This window comes from Condylura cristata, unplaced genomic scaffold (genome assembly GCF_000260355.1).
Source record: "Condylura cristata isolate star-nosed mole 26May11 unplaced genomic scaffold, ConCri1.0 scaffold00033, whole genome shotgun sequence".
Taxonomy (NCBI): domain Eukaryota; kingdom Metazoa; phylum Chordata; class Mammalia; order Eulipotyphla; family Talpidae; genus Condylura; species Condylura cristata.
The window spans coordinates 1,167,241-1,183,960 of NW_004567134.1; positions in this window are offsets into that span (position 1 = coordinate 1,167,241).

Here is a 16,720-nt window from a genome sequence, read left to right on the forward strand (position 1 = left end):
TTTAGCAATTATCTTCTGTTGAGTTCTTGAGAAATAAAACTGAAATAAGGATCTGGATGAGAATGATTTGTTGAAGAAACAAGCACTTAGTGGAATGAGGAAATGGAATAGAATAGAAAAAGAGACTAAGTGGGATGAGTCAGATGGAGTTCAGCTTTTGACTGATGGGGATGAGGAGAAGCTTCAGAACCTATGTTACAAAACAGCACTATTCTGCCCTGAGGTAAAGAGGTCAACATTTAGTTCCCAATATTACTAAGTGATTGGCTGTGGGCCATCTAAAAAGGAAAGGGGTGACATCCTGATTGCCTCCCACTGCTAAAGGGCATTGTTCCAGTAAAGGCTGGGACAGTAACTTCTCACCCCTCAGAGTCTAATACATCAAGGTCTTTCTCACCTCTGGGCTTTTGGTTTTGCAACTCAGAAACTTGACCCCAACCAAAGGCAACGGGGTGGCTCTTCTCATACCTCAGTTCTTAGCTCAAAGGTCAGTTAGGAAAAACTGATCATCAGTAGCAATGGTGGGGGCGATCCCAAGTGGCTATCAATGTTCTGCATGACTGATGGCCTCACTGGGCTCTCATCCTGAAGTCCTCTTTCCATCAGATTAGGAAAACAACAAAGCACTCTGGGTAGAAAGTACTTCCTTCCACTTTGAGGCACTTTTCTCAGGATCACAGCATCCTGGATACATGTATCACTCAGGACAGTATAGATCATGCCGTGGTAACAAATAACTTCCACATCCTAGTGACTTAAGATAAAAGATTTATTTCTTGCTTGAACTATACATCCACTGTGGGTCACCAAGGGAAGAGAGAGATAAGGCTCTCACTTGTCACTCACTCACTCGGGGCCCCACTGATAGATTGGCCATCAATCAGAAATCTGCCAGTCAGTTACTGCCAAACCAGAGGGAGAGAATTTTCCAGAAACTCTAGCATCAGTAATTAAATGTTCTGTCCCAGAGGTAGCACATGTCTCTTCCATTCACAACTCATTGGTTTGAGCTGCTCAAAGGTCCTCGCTGTGCTACAAAGGGTCTAAGAAGTGGTATTCTCCCCTGAAGAGAGGAGATCAGTAGAAGAATGTGCAGCCTTCCGTTAGGGCTTGACTTCATCTGCTCTATAAATTGTGTGGCTCTGATCACTGTTTCCAGTCAATCAAGCAACTCCCTTTCTCATGGCCTCCTGTATTAAAAGTGATTTTGGAAAGAACAGAACTTCTAGTGGTATAAAGATAAAGAGCAATTAAAGAGGACATGAGCAGTGGTTAATGAGCTAGCAAGCACTTGTAAGAGAACACTAAAGAAGTACTAAATCCCAAGTCACCAGCCAAGTTATGTCTGCAGTATTTTAAAATGTACAGACATTTTCTGCTTTCACTTTGAGAAAGTTAGCGTGTTTCTATTTCTAAGGTAAATGAAGGTCAAGAAGGCCATAAAATGTATTTTAAGACCAAGTCAGGACAGTGTTCTCACAAGGTTACAGAAAACAAAACCTTAATTAAAGTTTCCCAGGTAACTACTTGCTGGTATTACTCTCTATATAAAGTTTTTCAAAATACTTTATCACAAAAAAAAAAAAAAAACTTTGCAATTAGCTTAAAATAAGTCATCCTTTTCAAGGTGCTTAGATTTATGATGCAAAGGTAGCTTTTAACTTAATTATTTTTTCCCCAGGACCTTACACACACAAAACAACAACCAATTAGGAAAGCCATCTTCTGCTGTTCAGCATGCATGTAACTGCCAAAGTGTACTGTAGATTCTTTTTTTTTTTTTTTTTCATGAAATTAGCTAAATTTAGTATCCTTCTCCATTTGGCTGTGAGTTGCCTGGAATGACAAGAAGTTCTGAATGGAGGGGGTTGGGGTGGCAGACAGTGGGGAGATGAGATACAAGAGACCAGAATTTATTGCCCTAATCTTGAGGCTGCGTAAACACAAGTCATCTGTGTCAGCCACGCAAGATGTTCTCCCAAAGTTTAAAGGAAGATGGTTCACAGAAAATGCACGTGTGTTGGGCCCTCCCAAGTGACTCAATGGGTTAGGACACAGTACTGCAACCTGGCTGCAGCCCCTTCAGTGCAAGTTTGATCCCCGCCAGCAGACCTCTCCTGTCTCGCCTGCTGCTCCCTTCAGCAGTGCACTTCGTTGATCAGCCTGTTCTGCTCTCCACTCTGTCTCTGGTGCATCCTCTTTTTTTTTTTTTTTTTAAGTATTTATTTATTCATACAGAACTGGGGTACAGGTCAAAGATTCGGAGGGTGAGAGGATTCACCAGGGACAGGGTGGGGAGCATAACAGGCAGATCGTTGAAGTACACTACTGAAGGGAGCAGTGGGCAGGTCAGGAGAGGTCTGCCACACCATGTGGATCTCCTCCGGAGCCGTCAGGGATAGAACTCATGCGGAAGTGGCTTAAGCTTCTTAGTGCAGTGTTTTAACCCACTGCGCCACCAGGGAGGGCCTGGTGCATCCTCTTAATGCCCCTGCACCTCTGGCTGCATCCCAGTTCTGTCTGAATAAATAAATAAATCTTTAAAAGAAAATGCACGTGTTTTTTCAGGGACATGGGGGTGAGTGGAGTTTAAGAACTGTGATGACCCACTAAAGATTCAAATTTTACAGCATTTTATTGTGCTTATGTTTGTTCTTATGTTGACTCATGTACTTGCTCTTCAGTGCAAGTCACTGAATATAGTTCCTGCTCTTTGTCATCATTTCTTTGGCTCTGCATACCTGGCCTGCTAGAGATCTGAGAGAAATTCTACCTGCTGAGTGGAAGAAGATGGTTGTGGGCTCTGTTCTTCTCCTATTTACATAGAGTCCTTTGTTCAATTCCCATAGAGCTCGGGTAGAAGCATATGAACTCAAACCATCCTGGCTTCAAGGACTCCTCTACCTCTCTGGAATCCGTGGGCATCCAAATTAACCACTGCTGGAGTAGATGGCTCTAGATCTTTCCAGCTACAACATTATATTATTCCAAGACTTATGGGGAGACTCCTCAACACTTTTTACATTATCAAGACAGTCTGGTATTGCTCACTATTTTTAGATCTAGAAAGGGCTGTTAGAAGATTGAAATTCTTATCTGGATTCAGATTTGACTCTACAATCTTCACCGTCTTATCCTTGTATTATTGTAATAGCTTCCTGGCTGGTCTCTCCTCCGCCCAGCCCTCTCTGTAGCTAGACAGCCACTAGAATAATTGTCCTCCAACAGCTGTGAGATGAAACCCTCCATCACCATTTCATCATGTCACTTCTTTACTAAGCAAGACTTGGAAGCTTCCTGTGGCTTGTCATAGCTAATCCAAACCCCTCAGCTTGGCATTCAAATATGTCCACCCATAAGCAAGAGCAATAAACCCAAGCTATTGTGGCCTCTCATAACATCAACAAAAGTCTTTGCAATCCCTACAGACCCTGCATATTGTGTCCCAATTTCCTTATTCACAGAAGACAGCAATAATTCTAATTCCCATATTTCATCAGAATTGCCAGAGGTACATGTATAAGCATGCTGCCTGCATTCTAAGTTCCAGCGACAGGGACACTGCACCTCCTCTTAACTCATGCATGTCCCTGATAAGTCACAAACTCCTTGTAAACTCAGATAACACAGAAAGGAATAAATACTTCATTTTAACATTTTCAGGGCCATTAGTCAAAGTAAATAAATAAATAAATAAATAAACATGGCATGTTCAGAAAGTACTGAGCTTCTCTTCCTCCCCATCATCTACCGGTAGCTTTTGGTCCCTTTACCCATGAGAACATGTCTCCGAAGACAGAAAACCCTGCCAGTTGGGTTCCTTTGTGTATCCTATTTGTCATGCACCAGAACTAGGAACAAATTCCTCACTATCACAAGAAGAGGGTTGAGGAATAGACCTAATATTGAGGAAGGAGGAAACCCACAAAGCCAGGATACACAAGATGACCTTAAGATTCTAGCCGATCGATCCTTTCAGCAAACCTGTGTTTGCCACCAGCCACAGTACAGTTTTTTTGCATGCTGAGAGCCTCCTGCCTCAAGCACCTGGCATTTCTCTTCAATTATCTGAAAGATTTTCTTGGTACCACCCAAGCTTGCTAGGGAAAAAGAGTAGGTGCACCCAAGAATTGCAGGGCAGTTAAGTCAAGTAGATAAATGGCCTACTTTCCAATCTTCAGAGGGAAACCTCAACACTTCATGCTATCTGTTCTTCAGAAGGTCCCAGAGGCATTGAGCCTAATTTACTCACAGCAATAATCTATTCATTAGCACTTATTTTATTAACATTTTTTGTTTCCAGTCTCACTTTGATACCAAATGTCTCTCTCGGTTTGCTTTAGCCAATAAAAACAAACAGAGTTTATGGCCCTCCCTGGTGGCGCAGCGAGTTAAAACACAGCGCTGAGAAGCTAAAGGCACTTCCGCATGAATTCGATTCCCACCTGCTCTTCCACATGGTGTGGCAGACCTCTCCTGGCCCGCCCGCTGCTCCCCTCAGCAGTGTACTTCGTTGATCTGCCTATTCTGCTCCCAACTCTGTTTCTAGTAAAGCCTCTCACTGCCCCTGAGCCTCTGGCCTGTACCCCAGTTCTGTATGCACAAATAAATCTTATATAAAAAAAAAAGAGTTTAACCAACTTCATTGGTAAATTGAGAGGGGCAACAGATTTATGTCTGAAAGACCACCACCCTGCTCTTTGGCAGAGGGCAGGAGCATTTATCCAGAGATATAAGGAAGTAAAGGGGGCAGTGGGATAGGATCAGCACATCCAACCCACAACACAATTATCCGGAGGTTGTGGTAGATCACATCTTTCTTTCACTACCACCTGGCACATGACCATTCAGATATTATCCAGCTCATGATGCTCTTCCCTCAGAATGTGAGAAAACAAAGTTTGTGAAGCCCTGAGGATACTCAAGGAAATGGGAGGTTTAGCTGGTGGGACTAAAAGAAGGACATGTCTTTCATTCCTGTTTCAGCTTTCCTTTTGCCTTACTTTGTTCTACTAAATAAATTGCATGCGCCCACATTTGGGCTCTCTTAGGAACAAACCAGAACTAAGGTGGGGTCAGTACAACAGGAGAAGACAGTCCCTGTTCTCCAAAGCCCCTGATGGAAAGTAAGTGGGATCCTGAGCAAGGGATTGGTCAGGCATCAGTGGGCTGTTCCAGTGGTGAACTCTCACTCAAGGTGCATCACCTTTCTCGTAGGTCAGAGGTTTTCCTATGGGGCAATTTTGAGCCCCTGGGAACCTCTTGGTAATAGTTGGAGACATCTTTGATTGACTCAACTAGGGATGAGGGTTGCTACTGAGGTCTGTGGGTTAAAGGCAGAAATGCTACTAAGTACTGTACAAGGCCCAGGCCAACACTCCACAACAAAGAATGATCTGGGTCAAAATGATCTTGAGGCTGAAAATTCTCATAAAGCAAGTCTGAGAGTCACGCTGTCCCTAGAGACAAGTCAGACCATTTTTTGCCCCAGTAAGTGTAGATTTGGGTGTCATCTATTTACAGGAGGCACGAGGGAGCACCATCTGCCCGGCACCTGGGGTTTGGGCCCAATGCAACTGCACTCCTGAGAGGAGAGGAACCCTCAGTCCTGAAGGACGCAGAGCCTGGGCTGGGCTGCCCCCACTGGGAGAAGAGGACCCTGGTCTCTGGCTCCTCAAGTAACTCAAAGGGAGTCCCTAGTGTCATTTCTCAACCTTGTAGCACAAAGAAATTCATCACTTAGGCTTCCCCCCACTTCTCCCTAGAAAGAGTATTCTTAAGATCATTCTGCAGGCCTGCAAACAATTGTAATAGCATAGAAACAAACAACAAATCCCTTGACAAACTCTTTGATCCACAAATAAATCATATCTAGAAAGGAAATCACCCCCCTCTTACAGCTCCCACACACCCAACAAATCACAGGTGAGAGGCACAACAGAGGCTGAAGTTAGACATCATCATCTCCACTGATACCAAATGTGGATTGACTCAAACCGCTCTGGTCACAAACATTTTTCTTAAAGTCTCTAATTCTCAAGACTCTCTGCAAGTCCCCCTAGAAGCACAGAGCAGTGATCATGGCATGTATAAATGGAGTCTCAGGAGGGGCGCATCAGACAGGAGAACAATTCCAGATAGGAACCATGAGGTTGGACACAAAGCATCACCCCTTCCTATCTCGGGACACATGCAGCCCACACAGCACCTGAAAGAGCACAGCTCAGGAATCCCACCCAGATTCCAGGCAGCCCGGTCACAGCAAGAGACCACCTGTCCTGCACACTCCCACTTTCACCAGTCCCAGCCCTCTAGGTGGTTTCCCGCCAATTAGGGAGATGGCTACCCAGTCCAAGTTCAATCTCTGTCTCACAGGATAGCCCCACGTGCTCTGGAGCAGCGTTGCAAATCACTAATGGCTTCTTTTTGGGGAAAATAGAGAAGCAGAGAAGTGTAGCAGCCAGCTGACTGACAGACTAAAACCTGGCAGCCAGCCCCAGCCCAGAAAACAAAAGGGTCTTCGGTTCACCTGTCAAGACAGTGCTGGTTCCGCAAGCCCCTTCCCATGGAGCTTATCTGATGCCTTCAGCCAGGTGTGATGGAGCGGAGAGTGCTGACATCATCACCCAGGGTGAGCGGCTGGCTGGCTCAGAGCCGCCAGGGAAAACTGGCTAAGATGCTGCTCTCAGCAGTGGCTGCAGCAGCCTGGGAGACGCCAGTTCTTCCTCCAAAGCAGCAGCTCAGAGGGAAAGCAAGGAGGTAGGGCCCGCCGTGGTCCCCGCGAGGGTGAAGGGGATCTCGGTACCTACTTCCTGCCTTTACGGCTCCAAGCTGAGGTTCTTCCAAGAAACAGACTCCAGACAATGGAGAAACATCAGCCATACTTCACTTAGCCAAGCAGACTCTTCAGTTTTCATATTTAGTAATTGTCTCCCACCCATTTGACAAGCAAACTGTTAGAATTTTACTAAAAGCCACATTCTCAAAGGTCCTCCCTGAGGCCCACTTTTCTGCAAAAGCACATTCTCAGCACACTCCCAACCCTCTTGAGTCAAATGCTCTGGAGGGTGGGACCAAGCAATTGGTTTTTACAAGCCCTGCAGGTGATTCTAATGCACTCCAAAGTTTGCAATCCATTGTCAGAGCGGGGGTTTCTTCACAGGAGATTTCAGCAGCAGGGGAGTTCACACCTGGCAAATATATTCCTCCCATTTTGCCTTCTTCATTGATAGCACCTTGGCACCACCACCCTCTCCCCAAAATATTATTTACTGACTTCAAGCTTTTCAAAATTTGCAATTTAAACTTCTCCTCTGAGTGTGAATGTTATATTAGCATAGATTTCTCATAGAATGCAAATGTTGTAGTCAGATGCATTTCAAAACCGAAAAGCCCTCACACCTGTCATCCCATTAGTGAATTTATTTTACCCTAATACAAGTGATCCTATAGGAACCTCATCAGCATTTTTTAAACAAAATGGTTGTTTGAAAATGATTGTATGGCAGGAAGCAGTGGTGGTGAAGGGAGAAATGTATATATGCTTAAATGTGTGCATGTAACTATCCATCACAGGCAAATATCTCACATAAAGATTAGTTAGAGACTATTTTCTTTTAGACTAATATCACCTCTCACCTCTGAAAGTTTATAACAAGCTCATAATACAAAATTTCACCCTGGATTTCATGGTGCTCCAGAATCATTCCTCAATCGAACCTTCAACATTCAATATTTCAAGACAGACGGCCCTGGCTTTCCCCAAAGAGCCCATGGGCTTAGAGGGTTTCTGCTTTGCTCTTCTGTTGCCTCCTTCACCTCCTCTCTGAAGACTTCCCCAGCTCCCCATCAGAGTAAGTTCTTCCTAAGCTATCTCCCTAGGTTGGCAAAGGTGAAATAAGCCGGAGCACTCAATGTTGACACCATGTGATGAAAACAGCATTTTCATCCACTTTCTGGTTCCAACCCTGAGCAACTTTTCAGGAAAGCAGAACATCCAATGACCTAATACATCCATGTTCAGATGTTGTTGACTATTAGAGCTTGATGACTTTCTGGACATCCTATTGCTGCTGGAACAAGGTGACTGGACATAACACAAGGCGACTATCAGACTTTTCTCCTGGGAATCTGGACCTTTGATTGACAGACATTGAGTCCATCTGCAGTGGGAGTTTAACATACAACATACCCTTCATGTGGATTGAGAAGCTGGAAGAGTCAGGCGAGAGACAAGTTTTATAATACAAGAGCAGAGTCAGGGAGCAGTAAGAGTTCCCGGGTCTTTCCCAACCTGGGCTCTGCTCTCTAGCATCCCGTTTACTCCAGTCCTTGACTCTCAGAAAACACTCGATGACCCTGTTGCTTAGATTATTGCTCGTGTGCCCCCTGAGGACACATGTGCATGGGAGAAAGGGTGTGTGTATGAACCCTAACTTAAAATGCACATATATCAAAATCAGGAGGCATGAGCCCTGCAATTAACAGGATTGTCATCACCCAGGATCCTCTGCCCTTATCACCACACCCCATTAACTTGTAACTGCATCCTGTGTTTTCATCTTTGAGCTCTTTTTGGTTGAAATGAATTTTCAATACTATTATGTTCTTCTATAACATAAAACACATGCAAGGGATTTCTGCTCCTCCCTGAGTTACAGTTTTCTTCTAGACTAGGTTCTTTGTCTTTCCCTCTGGCTTTCTCCCTCTGCAGGGTGTTTTATAGCTGCCATGTGGTTTTCTTTTTCATCTCATATTTATCATGAGACACTTCTCTGGAATTTCTACTTGATCAGCTGCAATGTGAGTGAGTTCCCTTAAGTTCCTTTCCATTGAGACCTATTTGTATCTCTCTAAGCTACAAATAAAACCTGGGCATTCTGGGGCCTCGTCAATTGTTTTGGTTTTTGTTGTCTGTTTTGGTTAACCTAGGGTGCTTAAGTGAAGTGAAGAAAAAGTGAGCTTACCTGAAGCTGAAATCACTAGTTATTAGAAAAGCAGGGTTTTCCAATGTCTCCTGATACTGAGAGATGTTCATTTTAAACCAGGGCAGGTATCACCCATGAAAATGCAGCTCCCCACCTGATAGGGGCACCCTAGAGCCTCTCGTTGTTCTGGGAAGGTCAACCTCAGTTGGTCAACCCATGTGACTATGTCACGCCCTATCAATGGAAACAGAAATGAAGATAAGACTCTTGCCTTCAACTCTGTACAGTTTGGGGAGGGTAAGTGGAAATTTGCTGGACTGTGGAGACCCTCTATGGCAGAGACTGTACATTCACCTCCTGGGAACACTCCCCAGCTTCCCTTGCAGTGAAGGGTAGCATGTTATGGAGGCCTCTGGGTTAGGTGGAGTCCAGCTTTTCCAAGCTTAGTCCTCTTTAATGGACAAGACTGAGGAACTAGAAAAAAAGGATTCATAGATAGAAAAATTCTGGAAACTTGAAAACTCTTTTGATGTGCAATGAATGAACAGAAACTTCTAGTATGTAAAACACAAGGTTCTAACACTGCATGCTTCAACAATTAGCCTACCCTGAAAAGATGTTCACCATCACGTTTGCAGTTAGGGAGCTGTGGTTCAGACACATACTGTATCATCCCACGATTTTTTATTCTTTCTGGCTACCTCTCGGGAAATTCAGGGTGTTCAGTTACTTTCGTATCTTTATTTCATGCTATTGATCATCTGTTTTTTGTCTATGTTCCCAGTTTTGACTAGTTTTTATTCATTCCATCAGGAAGATTTTTGAAAACCCATGTCACATCGCTATTGTGATAAAAGAGTATATGTTTTTAATCTATTATACCCATTTTTCCAATCATCTCCCAGTCTACATCAGTAATTATAAATCTGTTTCTTTTCCAGACTGCAAATTTCATATATTTAACAACAGTGATCTTATTTCCTGAGTACTACAATCTGTGGCCCACAACAATATTTTCTGACAAAATACATTCTGGTCTAATATTTTCTGACAAACAAGCAATGATAATGTTACAGGGTACCCCAATGTGAATTGGGTTGCCTGTCTGTGGGTCTTCACCCGCGGGCTTACGATGCAATCGTATTATGGACACACTCAAAAAGGTTAAATAATGGATTTATTTATAAGGAGAAAGGGAAAGAGGGAGAGAAACACAGGTTAACTAGAATGTCCTACCAGTTCTGCTGTCTTGGACTCTACCGGCACGCTGAAAACCGATGGAGAGCCAAAACGATCAGCCACGAACCACCAGGCCAAGAGACCCCCAGAGCCCAGATGTCCGGTTTTACCTCAACCTGGCTGCTCAGCTCCGCCCTCACGTCCCAGCGTGCTTCTCCTTGTTATTGATGGGATTAGTAGTTCCAGTATCTGGAGCAGGGGCGGAGTCCATGAAACCTGTACCTGTTACAATAAGACTGGATGACTGAGCCCAAATTTTATATCTGGATTAGCATGGATTAAACCACTGCTCATGGAACATATTCAACAATTAAAGTGCCCTCCCCCTGACAAAGACCAGAGGATGAGGGCGAAGATGATACACTCACAACCATGCAAAGTGAAAGAATGTTTGTAGCAGGGGACTAGATGCAGAAAACATAGTAGAGAAACTTGTACCTTCAAATGCATTAAAACTGAATTTATTTTTAAACCCCATGATGAACAAGAAGAATGACATAACCCAGTCTAGGAAATACATTTGCTGTGCATATATTGACAATATCTTAGTACCCAGAATAGATAAAGAACTCCTATACTTTTATTTGGAGAACGATTCAGCAATATCTAGGAAAGTAGGAGATATTCATGTCCCCAAAATTCACAATTCTATCATAGTCTGTCTTATCATCTGTAGAACTCTTACACATAGAAGCGTAGATAAGAATGTCTTTACAGAACATGACATGGTTTGTCCTGATTAAAACTGGAAACAGCCTAAGAAAATGGATAATTATGATAAAATACAAGGAAAACTAACTTAGTTATATGTTTAAAACCCACATTCTATAGCTATCATTTATAGATGTCAAGTTATACACGAACAGTGTATAAGCATGCATGAGAAGAAAAACATCACATTGTGATATATGAGTTCTTGTGGAAAGAAAGAGAAATGAATGGAAGCAAGTTTGATGAAAAGATTTAAAGGGGCATTGATAGGGCTCATTATAATTTCATTAAAATCACTTGTATTGGCTAAAATCTTTACAAATCACATTAAAATTAAATAAAGTTACGAAGTAAACATAAAAAGAAAAGAAATAAAATAAAGATGAAACCTGGGCTAAAGGAACACACCAGAACCCGACACTGTACACTATCATCCACATGACAAAAAATAATTCTAGTGATACATTTATGTAAATAATCATTCCAATTGTACTCTTGTTTCTTTGCATTTATATTAGGGCATTATGTGGATTCAGACATTTCATAACCATCCATTTGGGGAGTTTTAGCAATTGTTTGACCTCTTCACTTCCAGAAAGAAGAAGCAAATCAACCAGCATTTCTGTCTCCTGCCATCCAGTACTTTACAGTGTAGGTCTCTAGAAGGGGTTAAGTATCACACCCAGGGGGCTGTAATCTGAATCTATCTGACAGAGGAGGTATAGAGTGGAATCTCTAAAAGCAAATGAAATTACACAGTCTTAAGTAGGTAAAAGCTCTGGCCTGGCACAATGCTCTTACTGCCCAGTGAGTAACTCCAGGCTGTTCTCTTTGCCTAAAATAATCCAGGGCCTTTTGTGTTGCAGGAAACTGTGAATCCTTCTGCTCCCCAAGCAGCAAGAGCATCTCTCTGCACTGTTGGCTGTGAGAATACTTCCTAAGATAGAGGGAAGAAGGAAAAAAATATATAGCAAGAATTTGGACTCTGAGGGGAAAAAATGGGTCATGTTTTCATCTCATCTTTCTCATCTTTGGAGAAACTCAATTCACTTTGAATCAACTAGGGATTTAACCTCCTTGTAAGGAGGCTAAGATTTTATCATAATATAAAACCTGACACAATTACAATTGAATTTAAACCAAAGTTGCTTTTGGTCTTTGTTTTTCCCTGGAAGCTCTGACAGACACCAGTGCCCAAAAGAAATTAGCAATGTAAAAATATCTTCTTTCCTTATCCATCAGGATGCTTCACTTCAGTGGTTCATACTTCTCTCCAGGAGCCAGGAGCCATGACAGTTGTTGGCAATGGGGTTTCCAGGGGGTACAAAGAGCAGCGCTATTTCAGTCAGTCCTCAAGAGAGAAGCTCATTTCTGAGCACAGTCCTGGCTCACTTGCCATGTGGCATGGGCAAGTGGGATCTAAATCCCCCCAAAAGTTTGCCTTTTTCCCAGTTTCTGGAGATTGAAAGGACACTTCTGCCAGGGCAAGTCCAATGTCACCCCTGCCTTCCAGAAAGCAAGGTGTAGTCTCTCCATTCAGAAACAGACCAAGTGAGGTTGAGATGTAGAAAGTAATTTATTCGCAACTTTTTGGAGCCCCAATTGTGGAATGAAATGAAAGTGACACCTCTAGAAGAGACCTTGCCTGTTTGGTGATACACCCGAGGGCAGTTAGGTGAAACTTAGTGAGAGGACCACAGGCCAGCCGTGGTATTGAGGAGGCTTCAGTCAGCCTGATCTCTGACTCACACAGATGTTTGTTAAATTAGCAAATAAATACTGTAAATGAGTTTTCACTAGCGAAATTCATTGTTAATAAACACAATGGATATCAGATCTGAAGGTAAGATGTTCCAGAGACAAGGATGGGCTAGAACACAGTATATATATTTCTGTTTTTCTTACATGAATAAAGAATAAAAATACAGCAGACTTTCCAGCCTTGGTAATGGCTCCTAAAGTTTAATTTTTACTTGGTACTGAGTTATTGGTTCAGTGGATTCTTCATTATTTGATACTAAAAGAAAAATGTTTAGAAAAGTTATCCCAAAGGATATTGCTCACTTCTAAGTAAACTCTTCCTGTAAGATGATTTTGGAGTTGACAAAGGACACAGAACAAAGATTTGATTGAGGATGCAGAAGTTTGGGCTTGGTCTAGATTTCAGTGTATAAAAGACTGTTGTTTGAGGCTTGTTTCTCTTACACCTCAGGAAGGAATAGCATACAAATTTACTTATCTCTAATACCAAAAAAAGTATTCCTGGCCCTCCCTGGTGGCGCAGCGGGTTAAAGCACTGCACTAAGATGCTAAAGCCACTTCCGCATGAGTTCCATCCCCATCTGCCCTGGAGGTGACCACATGGCTCGGCAGACCTCTCCTGACCAGCCCGCTGCTCCCCTCAGCAGTGTACTTCATAGATCTGCCTGTTCTGCTCCCCACTGTGTCTCTGGTGAATCCTCTCACCCTCCGCATCTCTGGCCTGTACCCCAGTTCTGTACGAATAAATAAATAAATCTTTAAAAAAAAAAGTATTCCTGTTGGGTCAGTGTAGCTTACTTAAGTGTTCAGCATATGAACTAAAACTGACTTAAATAATGACTTGAAGAGGGAACAAAACAGAAAGATATCAGAGAACATAGTTGGGCAATAAATTGATGGGGGGAAAGAGAACTAAAGATAGATCGATTTCTAGGGACTGTAAAGAAGAAAACAAGATTTGAAAGTGTCAGCAGGAATGGGAATGACAGGAATTATTGAAAATGAATCATATTATTAAAATACATACATAAAATGAAGGGATAAGATAAATAATGACCATATGTGCTTTCAAACTCATAGGAATATTATCTAATATGTCTTCCCAGAATTATTTAATTTTCTAAGGAATGCACTTTTGATTAATTATTTACCATTCATTAAGACTCATAATCTTTGAAATTAAATGCTAAACTTTAGATGTTATCTGATACAAATGCAACTTATATCTGAATGGAAAAGTAACAGCAAAAGTTACCATGTTTTACTATTTATCTTTTTACCATTTTACCAATTTTACTGCTCTGTAGGAAGTGAACAAATTTCAAAACTAAATTTAGCAATCTTACTCCAGCAGTCTCCCTTTCAGAACCTGTATATACAGAGTTTTTGATTCTCTTTGAACTAGATTTAACATCCTGCTGCTTCCCTCATTAATGAGTTAAAAAATCTTTGACATGACAGTCATGTTTTAAAATTTTTGCAATTATACTATAGTAAAAAGTTGGAGAAGTTGCCAAAACATTCATCAGTGGCTTTTACAATTGCTCAAAGATATAAAAGACAGAGCATTGTTTTCTTATAACTGTTCTTCTGTATCTAAATGGAAAGATATTCAAGTTTTCTTTGGAAGGAGATTTTTTCATACCTATTTCAAAGAGATGAAAACTGAGATTGAAGTTGAGTAATTTGCCCTTATTAAAAGTACAGAACTTGTACTCAAAAGGATGTGAGCCTTTTTCCTAAGTTATACAACCTTTAGATTCCATGAATAGAATTAGAAAATGAAATTAAAGAGTTGCCACATAAATGCATTTCCATCTTCAGCAACCCCTTAGTGCTAATGTTCTGCATTGCTCCAGGCATTTTACTGAAGCCATTACTGCCAAGACTACCATTGCCTGAGGCTGATTTTCCTTTAGCTGAGTGGTGATCTGCATTCTTATCAATAAAGCAAGGATGTTTTATGGGCTCCTTCCTACAGCTCTTCTAATAGTAGGATGAAATAATCTTGGCTTTAGTTCTAACTGGGGCATTTAGGGAACAATGCAATTATTATTGCAATTTTGGAATAGTCAGAGAATAAAAGAAAATAAACCCAAGATCAAGATGTTCTGAAGCCAACATTCTCCCCCATTTGGGGATATCCATCTAATCCACCAAGAGTTTTTAATGTTCTTTTTTTCCTTTGAAATATGAAGGTTGATTTTAATTTCCAGGGAGAAGACTGGGGAGTGAGAATTTCAACAAGACCCCAAAGGAGAGCAGTTGAGAAGAGTGAAGATTAAAAAAAAAAAAAAAAAAAAGATGATTAGCAAATGTTTACTGGGCATTCTTCACTTTATCAGATACCTCCGCAATAGAAATTTAGGGTCTATTTTGATCGAAAAAGCATGGGAAACCATGTACTATGGTGACACAGAGAAGCTTGAATGCAGAGATCAAAATCTTCCAGCACCTCGGTATTTTGTAAAGCTGTAGAACAGGAAAGAAAGATTTCCTAGAGTAATCTGGAGAGAGTCCCTGATGGAAAATAACAATAACAAAGAGCTATTTATTGAATCCTTACTTTTTGCCAGGTAGAGTAAATAGCAATAGAGGCATAGATGGATAGACAGACAGATAGATAGATAATCAGGTGCATTAACTTCATCTGTCATCAATCCTAGGAGACAGATAACATTCCATCCATTTCACATATGAAAAGATTCATACAGAACACAAGATCTTAACCACTTAATTCACTCCTGTGAGTGCATACAGAAGGGGGAAAGGGTATGTAGGCCCCACGGTGGAAGTAGGAGTCTCACTTGGCACAGTCGCAAGGTGCATTTTGTGGAAGAACATTAGCAAAATTTGAGCACAGACAAAATAACTTGTAGAGGTTTTAGTCAATCATAAAAAATGTCACTGTAAAAAGATATTGGCTGTGAAACACCCTCACTCTTCTCAATAAACTCTTCTTTTGGGGTCTTGTTGAAATTCTTCTTCCTCAGTCTTCTCTCTTTATTAAAACCAATCTTCATGTTTCAAAGGAAAAAAGAAAATAAAAACCTGTGGTGGAATGGTGGAAGAGATAGCTTTTAATTTTTTTTTTTTTTTTAGCTTTAGTCTCAAAAGGGGGAAGAATGTTGGCTTCAAATCATTTTGATTATGGGTTTATTTTCTTTCATTCTCTGACTATTTTGTGCACCATCACTCTGGCCTCCCATTTTGCTGCCTGAATGAAGAAAACAGACTCATATGTCCACAAACAAAAGAAAAAGGCATTTTTTAGGATAAATTTTTTATCTGCTAGCTCTTAAACTTCACACATGCAGATAGCATCTGCCAGAGAGATAATGATCCCCCATCAGAGGCATCCATTTCCCTTCACACAGAGGTATTAGAAAATGATAATATGTCCTTTCAGCAACAAATACTTTGTTATTGGAATGTGTTACTGTACTGTGATCTATTTTTCAGCTCAGCTGTAGCAATGATATATACATTGGACCCTATACCGTAGTGGTAAGGAAAGGAATTGGCCAGAACTTTCCACACCTGTCTGCTTTACTAGACCTCTTCATTGATTCTGAAACTAAAGTCCCTTTTTCCTCCATACAGTTTAAGTTAACATGATAAAACTTGAAGGAGAGACTGAAAAGTCTGGGCTTGAAGCAAGAAGCATCAGAGAATGCAGATTTGTTTTTTACCTGCAGTATAGGGCATGATGAAATCAGGATGCATGATCAAAAAGCTGAGAGAAGAAATGAGAACTGGATTTTACTTCTTGCCACTTCCAAAGGATCGATTACTTCTATTAAAAAAAAATAGTTTGCCCTCATATACCTGTATATTTAATTATAATTTTGGTTTGTTTTCATTATAAATGTAGGCTAAATATGAATTATAAAAAATAGAGGGATTACTTGATGATAATTTAATAATTAATTTATGCATACAAGAGGTGGGGTAAGATCAGAGGTAGGATAGGGTAAGAGGATTCACAGAGACAGACTGGAGAGCAGAACAGGCAAGTCTAGTGAAATACACAGCCCAGGGAGCAGTAAGTGAGACAGGAGAGGTCTGCGCCATGTGGGTCA